Source organism: Protopterus annectens, chromosome 16.part0 (genome assembly GCF_019279795.1).
Source record: "Protopterus annectens isolate FY-2018-M chromosome 16.part0, PAN1.0, whole genome shotgun sequence".
NCBI classification, from domain to species: Eukaryota; Metazoa; Chordata; order Ceratodontiformes; family Protopteridae; genus Protopterus; species Protopterus annectens.
In genome coordinates, this window is record NC_056750.1 from 50,758,727 (window position 1) to 50,779,044 (window position 20,318).

The following is a 20,318-nucleotide window of genomic DNA, read 5'->3' on the forward strand; positions in this document are numbered from 1 at the left end:
CTACCCCTATCTACATGAACTTACTACAGTATGAAGCATTTACAGAACGCGCTACCGAGTTTACTGAAGAGAGCGATGTCAGAGGCATACTTGTAGGCTGGTGACGTCACCCACAAGACAATAGTTGGCAATAGCTAAGGTATGTGTTATGGAGCATCTAAAAGCATGTTCATTCGCAGAGGCAGCTGGAAACACACACACACACACACACACACACACACACACACGGAAGGACGGAGACTAACTTACGCCTATCTACATGAACTCACTACAGTATGAAGCATTTACAGAACAGCTACCGAGTTTACTGAACAGAGCGCTGTCAGAGGCATACTTGTAGGCTGGTGACATCACCCATAAGACAATAGTTGGCAATAGCTAAGGTATGTGTGCGGAGCGCCTAAAAGCATGTTCATTCGCAGAGGCAGCTGGAAACACACACACACACGGAAGGGACGGGAGACGAACCTACGCCTATCTACATGAACTTACTACAGTATGAAGCATTTACAGAACGCTGCTGCGAGTTTACTGAAGAGAGCGATGTCAGAGGCATACTTGTAGGCTGGTGACGCCACCAGAAGACAATAGTTGGCAATAGCCAAGGTATGTGTTGCGGAGCGTCTAAAAGCATGTTCATTCGCAGAGGCAGCTGGAAACACACACACACACACACACACACGGAAGGGACGGGAGATGAACCTACGCCTATCTACATGAACTTACTACAGTATGAAGCATTTACAGAACGCAGCCACCGAGTTTACTGAAGAGAGATGTCAGAGGCATACTTGTAGGCTGGTGACGCCACCAAGACAATAGTTGGCAATAGCCAAGGTATGTGTTGCGGAGCGTCTAAAAGCATGTTCATTCGCAGAGGCAGCTGGAAACACACACACACAGAGACACACACACACACACACACACACACACACACGGAAGGGACGGGAGACGAACCTATGCCTATCTACATGAACTTACTACAGTATGAAGCATTTACAGAACGCGCTACCGAGTTTACTGAAGTGAGCGCTGTCAGAGGCATACTTGTAGGCTGGTGACATCACCCGCAAGACAATAGTTGGCAATAGCCAAGATTTGGGTTGCGGAGCGCCTAAAAGCATGTTAATTCGCAGAGGCAGCTGGAAACACACACACACACACAGAGACACACACACACACACACACACACACGGAAGGGACGGGAGACGAACCTACGCCTATCTACATGAACACACTACAGTATGAAGCATTTACAGAATGCGCACCGAAGTTTACTGAGCAGAGCGCTGTCAGGAGGCATACCCTCACGTGGGTGGTATCATTTGCAGAGGCAATGCCCGATCGGGAGTTAGGTCAGAGTGCGAGTCACGCCGCCTGTTACCATCCCAAGGTCGCCAGACAGTAACGTTAGTGCTGCAGTCGGGAATACCAAGTAACTACTGATCAGTACATCACTGCCTACTGGGCATGCTCAGACACTTAGACTCGGCACAGAGCAGACATGCATACTCATGGTGCAACGGCATGGGTGGCGGAATGTGGACCGCCGTGTGTGTCCAGCCACACAACAGAAACCTGGCCATGCCACAGACGTGGCCATTGCGAAGGGGATACAGGCATGCACCCGGTATAACTGCAGTCGGCGGTGCACTGTGCTGTGTGTCTATCTACACAGCTGCCTACTGGGCATGCTCAGACACTTAGAGTCGGCACAGAGCAGACATGCATACACATGGTGCGACTGCATGGGTGGCGGAATGTGGACCGTCGTGTGTCCAGCCATTACAGCAACCCGCCATGCCACAGACATGGCTGCTGCAGCGGGAATATCTAGGTGCAATAACCATGTGTAGGACTGGCCTACAGTTTGTTGCATGCTACAGACAACCCTCCCAAACACAGGCTACCTGCACAGATGTCCTGAGGACACTGGTGAGTGGGCATGCTCTCAACAGCACCGTATTGGGTGACATGAACCACCCATACATAGACTGGGAACATTAGCCATGGCACAACACACCACGCCACCAGTCACAGGTGTTCTCACACCTGGCCACTGTTAAACAGCCATGCACCATACATACTAGGGGATGTCTGACAGTTCTGCCCATCACACATGGTGAGGATATGCCCCACACAGGATGTACAGCCCTCAATGGTGATGCCAGACCGTGATAGTGGATCCACTGGTCATCCACATCCTGTAACCAACACCGCATGGGGACCTAAGTGATGACCTCCACAACAAACCACACACATCATATGACCGTGTGGTACCCTACAAGTCCTCCATGCCAGTGTTGAACCCAGGCCAGACCGGCAACCGCCTAGCGAATGCATTCTCTGAGCACCCACATGCATGTCTGCAACAGGCAAACATGATAACATCAGGACCTTGTCCACCACAGGTAGGCACATGGTGTGGTGGACCCCAGCCACTGACTAGCTGTACATCAACAGTTGGAGCCAATACATGACAGAGCAATGTCAATACCAGAGAAACCATCTCCCATTCATACCGGGCGTCACCATACGGCCACACATACAATCATCCACGGCCGCTTGTGGGGTACTGCAGAGGCACATGAGACAACCATAGGGCCTTCCTTAACTGTGGTAAGGACATGGTTGGGGGCACACAGACTTGGCTGGAAATGGTCCAGAATGGTACTGTCACTGCACCCACAGACATTGTCTGCAAACCAGCGGACATGTTCCATGCATACATCCCACCCCCCCAAGAGGGGACATATCCATCCCACCAGAGTGTAGCCTCCCAAACATCTCATATGGCCTGGAGTTATCCCATATCTTTATGGCGGTTGACACAGCACCAATGGGCACCGATGGTGTCCCTGGCTGTGTGCTACCCATCCTCATTGAGGGCCTCGGCCCACACATGCGGCCACTGTATCATGTTAGCCTTACTATGGGCTATGTCCCCAATGGATGGCATATGGCATCTGTGGTCCCACTATGCCAGGGTAGTGCTCTTATGGACTGTAGACAGCCACACCCTATCCGCTTGACAAGCCTTGTCTGCAAAGCTGTGGGAGGTCCATACAGGTGCCCATGGATACAGACAGCGGTGTACAGCCAATACCGGAACATACCCACAACAACATAGTCAACGGCGGATCCTGCCTCCCGTACCTGCTCGTCCTGTCTGGAGTGGTCACCAAGGCCATTGATGGGGATACGTGGGATTGCACACAGTACCATGACCTGGTGGGAGCGTTCAGAGCACACTACACATGGGACTCATGGAAAGGCTCGCCAGCATACATGTGGGGACATATGTCACCCGATGCTTCTCAGAAAGGTTGGAGGTCGCACCACACAGGGTTGGTGTTCCTGGTGCCTTGTCACACTCATATCTGGTCTCCAGTGGAGGCCCACAGGGCTCAGTCCTGGGCCCCCTGCCATATGGCATTCGACCTTCCAATGTGCATGCAATTATAGGGGGATTGTGGCAGACAAGGTATGCAGATGACTACGCACCGGCCACCATACCCAACACCCATGTGACACGGACATCCACCTAGGGCGTCATAGACATGGATAACTGGTGCCAGAGCCATGGCCTGCTACTACATGCCAGAGAAGGTGCAGACCTACCCAGTGTGAAGGACATGTTCGGCCCAATGTCACATGTAGGTGGTAAGCCATTCCAGATGGTGGACATGTTCATGGAAATGGCTACGACACCTGTCGTTAACATCTGTCAACACACACAATGGCAATGTGGGTGTGAAGACATTCCACTGTGGCCTCCTGGTCTGGAAGGAATCGCATCGACATCAGGGGTGTTCATTGTACCCCTGTACACATCACACACCAGAGCAATGGCTGCGTACATTGGCACATCTGGCCTGTAGCTAACCTGACGCCTGCAGCACTCGGAAGGACCGCAAATGTTACAAGGCGGGGATGACGGTGCTAGGACATGTGTCACAAGCTGCACGACCAAGGGGACTCCGGCTGTAAACCTTCACGGCACATCTGCTCTGTGGTGATCTGTGCCTGGCATACACGGCCATGTCTGACCTGGGTGACATGGGCATATTCCACTTCCTAGGCTCCAGGCAAACACGGGCACAGAAGCGACTGTCACACACATCACCACAAAGATGAGTGTGACGTGCTGGGAACAGGGTCAGCGGAGACCCCTACAACACGTGAGGAGTGCCAGCCCATGTGAAGGAAAAAAAAAAAAAGGCACTGACGCCTTTGTCCAGGAAGTAATAATGACGTGTGGATGTGTGGATATAGTTATGCGCCAGGCATCCTCTGTGTGTCAGTGCTGGACGAGGGACTGGGGACTGATGGATGGCATCCCCATCCTGAGGGGTGTTAGCAGCCACACACAGTCATGCTAGGTCCACACATGTCGTGAGGGCACATACCCTGTTATGTACATAATAGCCTATGTTCTATGTAGGGTCCATGCGAGTGCGGTACCTGTGCTATGCTGATGTTGCCAGACATGCCTGTGGGGGAACCTACCCCACGACAGTAGGGAACTAATTACAGTGCTCCCAGTAGGCACATGCAAGTACACCATCATTGTCATCTGGTTAACTGAACCAACATGGTGCTACACATGTAACCACCACACATACTGTGTACACAGATCAATGAATGCTGCACCTGTCCTGCATGGTATGTCTGCTGCATGATGTCAGTGCACAACCACATCACATACACACCTGTCACCAGCCATACACACACACCACAACATACACATCACGCACTATGGGACACAGGTATCACATACACCTCTCACTATCTTGTCCACCCTGTGCATCAGAATATGTTTGCATAACCATGCACTGATGGTGTAGCTCACAGTTATGCGGCAGAGACTTCATCATATGCAGGGGTGATATAAAGCACAGGCATAGGCTGTACCAATGGATGACATCATGTGTGTGTTTAAGGGGCCTGTGCATTGACTGGGCAAATCTGTGTGTACATTGCATGTGGGTGTGGTGGAGCCCTACAGTGCGTGTTTGCTGTGTGGGTTTGTGTGTACACAGTTCAGTCATCTGTGATGCCTGCTACAGGGGTATGGCTTAGCAGCCCCAGACTGTAAAGGCTACAGTGCAGGTGTTACGGCTCACTGTGTCAGCCTGCCGCTGACGTTGACCGTGCCTGCCTGGGAGTCGCACGGGCAGGCGACCGGGTGTAGGTACAGACAGTCCACTCTCAATGTCACATGTCCGCTGGAGTCGTGGTACTTCCACGCCGTTATCCAGCGGGAGCGCCATCAGGGGCCCACGTCCGCATTGGCCTGCTCTTTCTGTCCTGGTTATTGGTCAGTGTAGTAGCAGCTGCACAGCTGCCTTGCTACCAGCACTGGGTGGGTGGGCATGGGAGGTGGCGCGCACATGCTGACCTGCACCAGAAGAAGTGGTGTTGCTGGCCCTCGCCCGCGTGCCCTATGCCTCACTCCCCTACCTGGTGTTCCTGCGGACAGCCTAGCATGCTCAAGGATGGCCATGCCTCGAATCCGAGATACCAGCCATCTCACCCAATCTCCTATCACAGAACATCGGCAAGATGGTGTTGGGCATTCGCCAATGCCTGGATGTTGTCATTCAAGGAGCGGATTGCAGACCTCTGCAGCCTCTGCCCTTCCTGGTTCTGCCGTTCGGCATCGTGGCCTGCAACAACAGCCATTACAGTCTGGAACATGCGTCTGGTTATACCAGCTGCTGCTGCACCCGGTATGGCAGGTGTAGTAATCTGGCGGTGCTCCCCTACGAAAGCAGCACCTGCCACATGCCTGCGTGGCACTGCAATTCCAGTCATTACATGCCTGGCAACATGCGGTATGTGCCCACACCTTCTGCAGCCACCACATTTCCTGCTCGGTGCCACACAGACGCTGACTGACCCGTCATCTATGAACGCGCGGTGTTTGGGGTATGTTATCGGCATCCGAACCGTGTTCAGGGGATGAAGGGGCGTAAGTGTGATGTTCTCCAATGGCACAGTGTGTGCCCGTGACGACCCCTGCCTGTGCCTCATGCACATGGTCATCACCACTTCAAGTATCTGTGGGACATCGCTAGCATCAGCTGGACCGCAGGAGGGAACTCACCTACAGCACCTGTCAATACAAGGCATACCGTCAGTTACAATACACACACACACACACACACACACACACACACACACACACACACAGACATCATGCGTAGCGTGATAATGCGGGTGGCATGCAGCATTCACACACCACAGACCAGTGAATGTAGAGCCAGACATTCCTAGTGGCAGTATGCACACTGCCTGGTGGGAACAGTACAACAGGCAGGTGTCTTTTTAGTAGGCATGCAGTACACATTCATGGTAGTTTGCATTGCATCGCCCGTGATACACCCGTGTGGCCACAGGTGTGTTGACAGTACCCACATGTCTGCCCGACACTATGTCATGTACACCGTGATACATGTGGCGGTATCATGTGGACATGTGGCGATGGTGTCCCTGCATCAAAGTAAGCAGCATCACAATTGGTGCTGTCATGGTGCAGTGTTATGTGTACAGTCTACAGATACAATGTATGGGTAACAGGATGTCTGTGCAGGTGCGGTTAGTGTGAGCTGTGTACATAGGGGCTGTACAGTGTGGAGTCACGGGCACTGTGCCACTGCACAGTAGCAGGACACAAAGATTATGTTTCTGTGTGATCTGCGTGACCTGGAGCGCATTACATTGCCATGTCTGTAAGTCGGTTCATCCGGCTCAGCAGCAACGTAATATGGTGGATATTGGGAGGCACGTGTAGTAGGTGTGGAGAGGCATTCGATGTCAGTGGTGTACTACATCGGATGGCCAGGGGGGCCACTACAGTGATGAGCCCACTATGTGTGTACAGGGGTGCAAGCGGTGACTAACCACAGTGGATGTACTGTGTGGCAACATGCCTGTAGCCAGGTATCGACCATGGCCTTGTCTGTCTGGGTCATTGACACCATTGTGTGTGGTGGACGCCGTGCACATGGCCTGTGGTGGCCCATGTGACATACAGCCAACCATACTGAATTAATAAGGTTGTCACATTTTCTACAGATATGCAGACAGTGTGGATGTCTGCTATATGTCGCAGTATAGGTCATGTCATGGTGTGAAACTGTTGCAGCCAGACATCTGACGTGCATGGGACATGCGGCATGTGCCATGTCACAACATGTGCACCGATGCAGAAGGGCATAGAGTCACATTGGTAACACCTGTGCTCTGGCAAGATCACAGCTCACTATGTGGTACTGTGTGCATACTGCAGAGGCATACCGGATGCATACTACATGCAGCCATTGTGGAACACCTACACCATTGTGTATGCGCCTTCTCGAATGCTGCGTAACACACCAATAGGTGGAGTGTGGTGTCATGCCACTCAGCTAACGGATCAGTATCTACTGTACATGGGTGGTGTGTGTGTGTGGTGGGTGCAACCTGTATACCGTGACTGGAGCGCACACAGGTGTGCATCATCATGCCTGGACACATGAAGGAGATATCAATACCGCCATATCGTACTTTGACTAGCAACAGACTTACCGGCAACAGACCCGCTTGTGTTTTGCGTATTGCGCCAGAGCAGATACCTGTAACAAGGGATGACACAAAGGTATACATTATCCATTACCTTAATATACAGTCAGCAGTGTGCATGTCACATCATGCATGTGCGAATTAGCATGTGCTATGCACATGTCTGCTTTAACATAACATAGCATACTGTGGTGTCGTCCTGTGTCAGCCATATACCTGGCATGTATTGCTATATTTATGTGTGTTGTACTATGACACCCACCCCATGTCACTTATCATACAAACATGCATCCCTGACTTACCATGCAGCTCCAAGCTCCTTAGTTCGGGGAGACACTTCCACCTCCACGATGGGCGGCGCATGGGTTTCTCGTGTTGTTCCGTGGGTGTCCCCAGATTCAGCCAGGAGCTCCTCCGTGGCTGTGAGTGGGGAGACTGGGTTGGTGGCCCACCACCTGTCCCCGCGTTGTTGTTGTCTGGCGATTGCAGCTGACGCGCTGTCTTGCATCACCGGATCAGGTCTGTGCAGTGCCTGCGGATCTGCTGATAAGTGTGGTTGTATCCACCCAGGCTGTTCACCCTCCTGCACATCTCCTCCACATCTCACCAATACCGTTCCTGTACCCTGCTTATGCTGTGGCACCTTGACTGAATAAGGCGTCATGATTGAGTATGGAGGTATGGGATGATCACCTCCTCCTCCTGTCGACTGAAAGTGGGAAGCCGGGAACGTGGCATTATCTGTAAGACATAATGATGGTGGCATTATCTGTAAGACATAATGATGGTGGCAGGTCACATTTACACTGCTGCGCTGGCATACTGTTTTTAATACACTGCTGCTGACAAAGTCACGACATCCTGCACAGATAATCTGTGAAGGCATCGCATTGGCGGTGACACAGCGATGTGTTGGCTTCACACCATTGAGCGGTGGCTGTCACATCGCTTATCTGTTTACTTACCCATCACACTGTACATGCACCATGTAGATGTTAGCCAGCTGGCTGGACATGTGTGTACCTGGCTGCACCTGTAGTCACATAATCACTGGCATAGGTCCCCATGTGGTCGGTGCTGATGTTCACCCTGCAGACCTTTGTGTATGTGTCCAGTACATCACGCGTCTGTAGCCATTGTGTGAGCGTTCAGCAGTGGCACTGTACCGCATACACGGACACCTGCATGCACGTAATGTTGTACGCATATACATCCACACAGCACTGTACTGGGTGTTGGACAACTTGCCACAGCTCAGCTGTGTTGCACATGTGATATAGACATAGGGCGATGTGTAACCATGTTGACTTACATTAGCCCAGGACCAGGCCATGCATAGCATGTACACACACATTGTCCAGAGCATCCCCACACAGCACCTGTGACACCACAGTGTGCATCCACCACATTACTGCTGTGTATGGTTGATGAGTGAGGTGCCTTTTGTCCATTGCACCATGTGAGTACTGTGATAGCTCCATGCAGCCTTGCTTTGGGCAGAGGTCTGCATGGTATGGCAAGGAGTATGCCACATACATGGCACTGGGTTGTGATCACCTGGGGATTTACTGATATTGGCAGGGGTGGCTGTCCACGGTCCATATGTCATTGCTATGTGTATATGGACATTCAACATATATACGCCATGTGGTGTGGACACTGGCCTCAAGCAAGGTAATGCTTGCGGCTGCTTGCTGAGGGTGTGTGTCTGGTGCATGCAGGTATCACACATCCATGCATACCTGTAAACAGAGCAGGTGCTATGTGCTGGGATATTGATCAACGCAGAGCTGTATGTGGACACACACACCGCTATCCACGTGCACATGGATGGTTGCCTGCACTGATGTGGGTACCACATATGTGTAGCATCCAGTGCCTGCTGCCACCCCCATGTCTGCTGCTGCACTGCACACCGCCATCCCTCCCTCTGTGAATGGTGGTGTTGGGCTGCAGCATGGGTATCCATGTATGGGGACAGGGATGTTCACATACTGCAGGGTCACTGATGGTATCGTCGATCAAACCATACTGGCGTATGGCGCACCCCTCACATTATAACCCATTCGCCATGTTGTTTGCTCCACAGCGGTGACCACAGCTATATTGCTATGCCGGAGACATTCACGGCCATACATACACAGATGCATACGCATCCATCTGTGGCGTGGCCCTGGACTATTGGTGTGGTTCAGCACATTACATGGTACGACTGCAGCTGGGCGCGGAACCCTACTGTGCACATGTCTACATGGTAAGCCTGTTCTACAGTAGAGCATCTGTGATGTGCTGTGCACATCTCATATACACACACACACATTTGGTTGGTGTCCATCGAGTCCACGGGCCAGTGAGTGGGACACACAGGGATGTTGCTGGACATATATGCATGCACAACCCTGTACAGCTGTAACACTAGCCTCTCAGATGCTCATGTGTGCGTGGGCGTGAACACGATACACACATGTGGTTGTGGAGCTGCCCGTCCATACCCATCTCCTCCACCTGTGGAGTTGCTATCATCCCACACACTCCGCTGTATTGTATGTTCAGGCTATGCACCTATGTGGGGCTTGTGGGCATGTCAATGTCGATACTATATGCCTTTTGCACCCATCACAGACAATGTCACACAGGTACACGACAGCCATTACGCATCACAGCTTGTTGGCTCAGCCGCGTCACATGTGGTACACACATAACACATCTCTGTGGGACATGGTCGACCCATTTTGTGCGGGCATCAGCTTGAGTCACATACCACAGCTACCCCTACATGGCGGCTATGCGGGACCTTCAATGTCTGTGCAGCTACTGTGACATGTGTACATGAGCAATGCCCCTACCTACATCACATGGTACTACCTGTGGAGTATGTGTGTCTGCATCCATGCTATGGACCATAGATGACAATTGTACATCAATATGTTTGCAAAACATAACTCATTGGGGTTTATCATGTGCACATGTTCCATGTGTCAATGCATTGTTTACATTGTCTCTGTTGATAGGTCATTTGTTGTGCATGGTTTACATGGCTACGACATAGCGTACTGTCTGATTCAGGTACTTCATTGGGCTACCAGCATTGTACATTTCTACAGCACATTTCACAGCCATCATGTAGCCAGCTTACGCTGACAGTGGGAGGGTGTTCAGCCATGTGCACATATGTCACCTGCAATGCGTCAGGGGTGACTGACACATTGTCCCAGGACTGGGATTCTGACTGCTTTGTGGATGTGTGTACTGGTGATTGACAACCATATGACTGCACCAGATGGTGTCTTCTGTGATGTGTAAGCGCATTCTAACAACACACCTACATTCACACTTTGCAGCACACCGTCCGACAATAGACATTCCTGCATGAACACTGTGTACGGTATGTCTGTATGACCACTGCATATATCACTGAGTAGCCACCAGCATGGCACTGCCTACAACAGTGATTGTTATTTATCCTGTGCAAAGCATGGAGTTACACCTGTCACAACACACCTGTGTCAGATGGCCCTGTAGTGGTATTGACGGTGCGGTTCCACATGCATCGTAGCAACTTAGTATGCATGCCGTGCACCAATTATGTTGCAGACAGCTGTGAATGGCTGTGCTAGTCGACATATGCACACATGACACATCACCTGGTACCTTACCGTGTCTGCCTTGCACCACCTGCTATTGTGACCACCCTGTGATGACATTGTATGGCCCACATGGACTGGGACATGCTGATGGCTCAATGGTGACTTAACCCACTCCAGGTGTGTGTCCAGCCAGGTGTCCAGTAGCCAGTAAGTCTGCACACATGGATGTACATTGGCCTACTCTGTCACTGGGACTGTTGACTATGGTCGTATTACTGTAGTCAATATGCCAGGCATGTGGTGTTTGTCCAGTCTGATAGCCGTGTTCTAACCACACTACTGCGTGGCACACGCTTGACCTGTGGACATCTGCCTAAGGTGCTGCAGCCCACATGTACATCCTTCATGCTATGCTGCCTGTTGGCGAAAGCGGTGTCACATGTCTGTCTCGGCAGGGCTGGCTCACAGAGTAGGCACAGCATGCAGTGATGTGTGACAATGCTTACACCCTCCACTGTGCTGTACACAAAGCACTGCGGCGCTACGGTACAGCACACATGTCATTTTATCTGCAAAGTGCCTGGGACCTGCCTCCATGCCCTACCGCGGCACACCTGCGCCAGTTCAAGATTGTACACAGATCATTGCCTCCCAGTCACATACCTGGAATGCAACACCTACGGGTGGGTGGTTCCCACACCACCACAGTGATTTACACCACACATGCACTGTATATTCCCAAGACACATTGCATCATAGGTTAAACCATGTTCCAGATGCCCATGTTAGTGAGCCATTCCTTTGGTTGTGACCGCGTGACAGGTAGACCATGCTGCTGTACACCACCCAGGTTATGCTGGTCGGTGATTTGGCACTACTGTACATTGCACCTGAGACCAGTTGCTGCTGTGATTGACAGCAACCACGCCCGGCTTCCTAGTAATGGACTCCCGTGTACCCACATAGCTTAGCCATGCAGCGTCGCATAAGCTGGGTGACACATTACCACATTTACGCATACCATACGCCTACACTACCCTCGGCATGCGCTGAAACCTCCATGTGTCTGTGTGCTATGCCTACCCACATCCTCTGTTTGCTGAACATCATGCTTCTCATCCCTGCTAGCCACACCTAAACACACAACCATAGCACCATGCATCGTACATACACACTACACCCCGTATTACTGTCATCCACTGACACAGGTAGTTGAGGGCATGGCATCCGATACGATGGACAGTCTCACGTGCCTATGCCAACACTGATCACAGTGCACTTCAGGTACATTTACACACTGGTAGGGACCAATGCTGATTCCACACAGAGACATGAGTGGTACTGGCCTTTTCACAGATGCCACGGTGGTATTCCTGTTCCATGCACACATGCTTTGTATGGGCACATGTGCAGGGCTGCTGTTACGCAGTAGTTATGTTCACCTGTAGCCTTGGTGTGTCTTGAACAGTCATGGTGTGTCCTCATGGTGCATCACATACTCACAGACTAGCTACCTACACACATGACTGCCAGACGTTGCGGTGTGGGCCCTCACGCGGTTAATGGTGGTATCATCTCTGCTGTTTGACTACATCCACATTCAATGCAGCATACCACAGTCATTACGGGCATTGCCAACACAGATGTTGCTGGCATCGTGCCTGTGTGAATGGGGAATTTTCTACCAACAATACACACTCTCACTCACTACAGGGGTTTCCAATCCTTGGCTGGACATTGTAGTAACCCGCAATGGACACATACATAGTACTGCCATGCACATGTTATGTCCGGGAACACAGTCCCAATGTATCACACCTCCAATAAGCGTGGTTGTTGTATCCGCCAACCTGTGTTACATGTCTCTGCAGCAGCACACTGCATTGACTGCTAGCCCATTCATGTCGTTGTGTGCCTGACCACAACTTACTACCACATCTATCACACTACACATGGGTGGTACTGCATTTGCACGTATGGGGCTGCATTTGTACATATGACTGGAACCATTCAGTATGGCACTGGGCCGCATCTTGACATACATTAGCACTTCACTGCTCATTGACCACCTGCATGCCTTTACTGGCACCCTTGTTGGGCTTCATATGCTTCAGCACACCACATCCCCATGCTGGCCACCTGTCATACTATTGCATGGGTGGTTGGGAATTGGTACCAGAAGGTATCATCAGAACATGATCCGGCTCTTTGCCCTTCGAGCGCCATTCCGCACTTTATGCTATTGCCAATGTATTGCACATCCAGCATCACATACCGTACCCTATGTCTCACCAGGATGTTCGCCATGTTGCCTCTCCTGTACAGGTCACACAGTGGTGCAGGCATATCATTACTTAACTACAACAAGTCAGGGATGTGACGTTGCACTGTCCTATCAGACGTATGTGGCCCTCATTAACTCAGTCAATTTGCATACATACTACCTGCTGTCACACAGGTATTGTCCCATGCCTACCATATACCACATCTACATACCTGGCAGCGACTTCTAGCTCATCCTACTCATTACTGGCTAACAACCATGCACAGGTTGTCAGGTGTGGCAGATATATCATGTAGATATCATTGCATCAGATTACATCACATAGGGTGCATACCGCATCACCTTTGCATAGTGACAGTCATGCAGTGTGTATCACATGGATACTGTCCTATACATGCATATCTGCGTTGTGCATGGCGTTGATGTACACGCATACCCATGGTGCTGTGGTTGCCATATTCCACCATGGCGTGGGTACACGTGTGCAGGACCACGCATTTCAGGACCGTTATGTCTGGCTGATACCTTGGGTGCCCTTGTACCCTTGTGCCGCTTACGTATGCCACACGGGCAGTGTTACAATAACTTACATGTGGATTGTTACCTTACACAATGGATACAACAGCGTTACGCCATGTCGAGTATAGTCATGCTGTGTGATCCTCTACCGGCTCCAGACGGTTTACATATGCAAATGACAGTCATGTAACACATCATGTACTCACCTGCATACCACTAACACAGGGGTGTAATCTACTCCTGCCATGGGCCCATGTTCTCCGCTGGTACTGATGCATGCTAGTACTCTACATGTAGCATTTGCAGTGGGCAGGGTGGGAGGAGCAGTCATGCGTATGTGTTACATGCCACATTGCTCAGCCGGGCGTCTTATTAATGACATCCACCAGACTGGACACACACCGTGCTGTGGGACATAGGTCCTGTGCATCCCACAGAGGCGCACTGTGTCACGCTGAGTTAGATGTGATAGCTCCCTTGTGCTGGTAGGGTGACACAGACCCATGGTACCACCACAGCCAGAATCACAGGGTATGAACATACAGTTGACATCCACTTCTGCCCGTTCAGTGGACACTACCATGGGGGGTGACCACTACTGTGTACATTGCGTAATGTTTACCTGCCCTTCACGGACATCATTGTGTACACATTGCACCTATGCCCTCTGAGCGTTTGGACATGGTTACTTGCTGTTTCCCTCCATTTCCAGTTACCTATTCTGCTACTACATTTGTCCCATATGTGCAGGCCATTACATATCTTGTTATATGCTTACATAACATTAGGCCATCCCTCCATCATTGCATGCTATGCCTGTGATACTGTCTCTTATGATTTCTGAACATATCCCATCATGACCCGGCTTTGCATTACACATAATTGACACTGAGTCACCCCTACTCGCGTGGGATCGCGTTGCCCCGTCGGTATTGTGCAATTCAGTATGACTGTCGACGGGTATATGCCCATGCACATGTGTGCTGTGACACTATGCTACATACATGGCCTGTATCCCTGCTGTGGAGCTTCATTTATTCGATATCCACTGGCAGCATGCGGCGTGGGTGGTGGCATTGTTCTGTGTTGGAGATCCCTATGGCGGACCTTGGGTTGTCATGTCTGTGTACATATTTGTCCCACTGCTGTGCACTGCGTTGTCCATGATCATTGGTATGCTCCGCGACAGCATTACATGACCACCTTTCACCACTCTCTGCCTAATGGACGGGTATCTTTACTTACACGCATGCGTTCACATTGCAGTTGCAGATTAGTCATCACATTATCATCGTTACACATCAGTACATCTAAGTGGGTTCGACATGTACCTTTCCGGCCTTTGCTTCTATATTCCTCAATATCTTTCCTCTCAGTATTTTCTTTCGATGGCGTTTGTGTTCCGTTGTGAACATCACGGTTTGAATATCAGAGGGAGTCTTCGCTTTTGATTCATGCGTAGGTCACCTCACGGCATGTGGGTTCATCTTAGCCAATAGCTGTTCCCTAGGTGTGTACTTATAAGCATATCACTGGTGATCCTCCTCCGATTAATCACGTTACCCAAAACTAGGCCATGGTTTCACCATTCCTCCGTGCTGGCGTTAATTATTTGCACTGCAACCGCCGTGGGGATGGTATATGACCCAACCTAATGTTTGTGTGACTGCATCTACGCTATGTGTGGTGTCAGGTACATTCTGCTAGTAATTAGCCGTGGATTGTGTGTGTTGGGTATGGTATTCTGTTTGACATGTAGGGTGTCACGTGTCCTGGGCGGCGTCTGTTCGTGGCATTGTGCATTCAGATGTGTAACATAGCTGTTATATTCCCTGTACACAATGGATGCAAGGATGCATCAGCTGCTGCTAGTGTTTCCCATAGACTTGGCTTGTTCGCGGGTATGCCACTGTCATTGACTGCCTGTATGTTTTGCTCTGTTTTAGCTGTTATCCTTTTGATAATAATGCGATGGGGTAGTATCTGCGGATGTGGGTGACCCAGAGTGCGAGGTGTGGGTCTTGCATTTATACATACAAAGATAATAGCTTGTGTGTGTGCTCCATCCCTGCTTGGGGGCTGCAGGTTACCTGTCTGTTGTTCTGGGAATGTTTGTTTTGTTGAGCCGTCGTGTGGTGTCAGTATCGCCTGCATGTTATTATTGCTTCCTGCCGCGTATTCCTCCTTCACATCGGTTATATATATCTCTGCGGATGTTGCGTCCGTTGCCTACTATCCATTGGCATTTTGTCACACAGTTGAATTCTGGTGATTGTGGTCCTATACCCAAGATGACCTACCAGTATGCTTACCGGTAGCCTCCTATGTCACGTGTGCCGCTACGCTTACTTAACATTAGGTGGAACACTGGCGGTATTCTGGGACCGTAAGTGATTTCCACCGATGTCGGTGCCGGGATAGCGATAAAGATAAATATTTTTACGCCATACATGCCTGATGCTGTGTAATAGCGTTGCCGCCCGGATGCCGTGTTGAGTCTACCTTATGGCGCCATACATACGGTCAATGGTTTTGTACTATCGCGTCCTTTGCATCTCCCCTGTTGGCTATGGCCCTGTGGTTTGCATTCTGGGACATTTCAACTTTTGCATCGTTTCGTCGCCACTGGCATATAGCCACTGAGGGGATGTCAGTACTACTTGTGGGTACTGCTGTACATATTCGCCTATGGTTCCTGCGCTTGTACTGCCTACCGCGTGATGTTATTACCTCCGCCTGCTGACATGTCACCTACATACACATTCTACAGTGGCACGTATTACACACACACAGCGAGAACACCGCGACAACCCTCACCTCACACAAACACATGTATTGCCGCCATGGCGCTCAACCTTCTATTGCCAAAATGAGGAACACAGACGTTAGTAATGTGGAACAAATGGGCATAGTGTGGAACACATACTAATGGCATAGTAACAACTTTAGCTAAGTAGGTCATAGGATGAATTTTAAAAATATGCTGATTTACTTACAATGAAAGAACCTTTAATGAATTACTATGATTAATTTCTATTTACCAGGATGCCATTTAAATACATTTCTAACAATGGATGTTTGATGAAGACATTTTCAATAATGGAACTTTGAGGAACTTTCTTGCGAGGAACATGAACTGTTTTAGACCCACAAATGAGAGTGCGCGTTCACTCATAATGGCGTACCGCACTTCGCACTACAAATGTGCTTGCATTTCCTTTGACGCGCCGGCCGGTTGCACACAATACATACATTGGCGCGCAAGCCCGGCGGTAATGGCTGTGTTAATCTCGGCACTCATATCCTATGGATGTATGACAGCACTTTTATATCCGTTACTGTTACCGTGGACTGGTGATCATCCCGACAGGATATGTAAACATTGATGCAGGTTGACATTTCCATGGCTGGCGTTACCTGCTCTGCCCACCCTCGGATAATGATCGGGTTGTTGGTCACCATGTTTTACTATGTGGGGGAGGATTTAGCATCTTACTTATCTGTGAACTTTGCATCCCTGGGTTCCATGTATTAACCTGTTGTACTTTATATCTGTGTATGCGTACATATATTTCTACATGTGTACTGACCTCTATTTCCGTAAAACATCTGTGTATGCACATAAGTACATATGTGGTCGACTTGCGGCGATAGTGGCAGCTTATCACGGCCTCACGCCGTGTGCTGTAGAACGACGTCTTGGTGAAGGTGTTGGCGTTCCATGCTCTGCTGGCTATTGGGTGTGCAGTGTTTGGGCGGTGCCTTTGTTGGAGTCTTACATATGGAGTCCGGCCATCGCGGTACGACATTACAGTCCTGGCCGAGACATGTTTGTGTGGAAATCCCAAGTATTTCACTGTGTGTGCAGGTAAGGAGGTGTCGAGTCCATGGGGCCTACACTGTCAAAGTATGTGCTGCTCGCGTTCCCTCTTTGCGCAGAGGCGTAGGCATATTGGAGTGCGCCTCCGATCTACCTACTAGGGCTGGCACAAGCGTGTTCATGGCGCTGAGCGCCCTGTGCCTGTGCTTGCCAGGCAGTTGTGGCGGACTTGGTGGCCCTACACCATTATGATCCCACAGCAGCTGTTTCCATGAAATCATATTGTGATACTGTCTATGATTTCTGAACATATCCATCATGACAGCTTTGCATTACACATAATTGACATAGTCACCCCTACTGCGTGGGATACGTGCACGTCGTGTGCACATTCCGTATGACATCGACGGTATATGCCCATGCACATGTGTGCTGTGACACTATACATACATGGCCTATCCCCTGCTGTGGAGCTTCATTGTTCGATATCCACTGACAGCATCGGCGTGGGTGGTGGCATTGTTCTGTGTTTGGAATCCCTATGGCGGACCTTGGGTTATCATGTCTGTGTACATGTTGTCCCACTGCTGTGCACACGTTGTCCGCAGTCATTGGTATGCTCCACGGCTTAGCATTACATGACCACCTTTCACCACTCTCTGCCTAATGGACAGGTATCTTTACTTACACACATCGTTCACATACAGTGCAGATTAGTCATACGTATCATGCGTTACACATCAGTACATCTCGTGGGTTCGACATACCTTTCCGGCCTTCGCTTCTATATTCCTCAATATCTTCCTCTCAGTATTTTCTTTCGATAGCGTTTGTGTTCGTTGTGAACATACGGTTTGAATATCCAGGGAGTCTTCCTTTTATTCGTCGTCACCTGCGGCATGTGGGTTCATCACGCCAATAGCTGTTCCTCGGTGTGTACTTATGCGCATATCACTGGTGATCCTCCTCCATTCGTACGTTACCCGGGAAACTAGGCCATGGTTCATTCCTCGTGTGGCCGTTAGTTATTTGCACTACCTTCGTGGGGATGGTATGTATTGTATAATGTTTGTGTGACTGCATACGCTATGTGTGGTGTCAGGTACATTACGCTGTGGTGTTAGCCGTGGATTGTGTGTGTTGGGTATGGTATTCTGTTTGACATGTGGGTGTCCGTGTCCTGGCGGCGTCTGTCGATGGCATTGTGCATTCAGATGTGTAACATAGCTGTTATATTCCTGTACACAATGGATGCAAGGATGCATCAGCTGCTGCTAGTGTTTCCCACGCGGCTTGTTGCGGGTATGCCACTGTCATTGACTGCCTGTATGTTTTTGCTACGGTTTTAGCTGTTATCCTTTTGATATGTGCGATGGGGTATATCTGCGGATGTGGGTGACGGGTACGGGTGTGGGTCTTGCATTTATACATACAAGATATGCTTGTGTGTGTGCTCCATCCCTGCTTGGGGAGCTGCAGGTTACCTGTCTGTTGTTCTGGGAATGTTTGTTTTGTTGATGTCGTGTGGTGTCGGTATCGCCTGCATGTGTGCTTCCTGCACGTATTCCTCCTTCACATCGGTTATATATCTGCGGATGTTCGTCCGTGCCTACTATCCATTGGCATTTTGTCACTGATAGTTACGGTGATTGTGGTCCTATACTTGGGACGGCCTGTATGCTACCGGTAGCCTCCTATGCGTGTGCCACTTGCTTACTTAACTGTCGTGGAACACACAGCGGTATTTACGGGACCGTAAGTGTTCACGATCGGTGCCGGGATAGCACATTCGTATTTTCGCCATACATGCCTGATGCTGTGTAACGTTGCCGACGGATCGTGTTGAGTCTACCTTATGGCCGCCATACATACGGTCATGGTTTGTACATGCGTCCTTTGCATCTCCTGTTGGCTATGGCCCTGTGGTACATTCTGGGACATTTCCGCTTTGCATCGTTTTACGTCGCCACGCGCATAGCCACTGAGGGGATGTCAGTACTACTTTGTGGGTACTGCTGTACATACGCCTATGGTTCCTGTACTGTATGCCTACGCATGTTATTACACTCCGCCTGTGACATGTCACCTACATACACATTCTACAGTGGCACACATATTACACACACACAGCGGAACACACGACAACCTCACCTCACACAAACACATATTGCCGCCATGGCTCTCAACCTTCTATTTCCAAAATGAGGAACACACACATTAGTAATGTGGAACAAATGGGCATAATGTGGAACACATACTAATGGCATAGTAACAACTTCAGCTAAGTAGGTCATAGGATGGTTAAAATATGCTGATTTACTTACAATGAAGAACCTTTAATGAATTACTATGATTAATTTCTATTTACCAGGATGCCATTTAAATACATTCCTAACAATGGATGTTTGACAGACATTTTCAATGTGGAACTTTGAGGAACTGCGAGGAACATGAACTGTTTTAGACCCCAAATGAGGTGCGTGCCTCATAATGACGTACACTGCACTGGTATGCTTTGCTTCGCACCGACGGTTGCACACAA

The 20,318-nt window shown here is 50.0% G+C and overlaps 1 protein-coding gene across 1 annotated transcript in view; it reads left to right on the top strand.

Annotated features, from left to right (window-relative positions):
• LOC122790978 overlaps positions 1 to 20,318 on the top strand; it is a 436,865-nt gene that overhangs the window by 339,702 nt on the left and 76,845 nt on the right. The gene's annotated exons all lie outside the window — the stretch shown is intronic.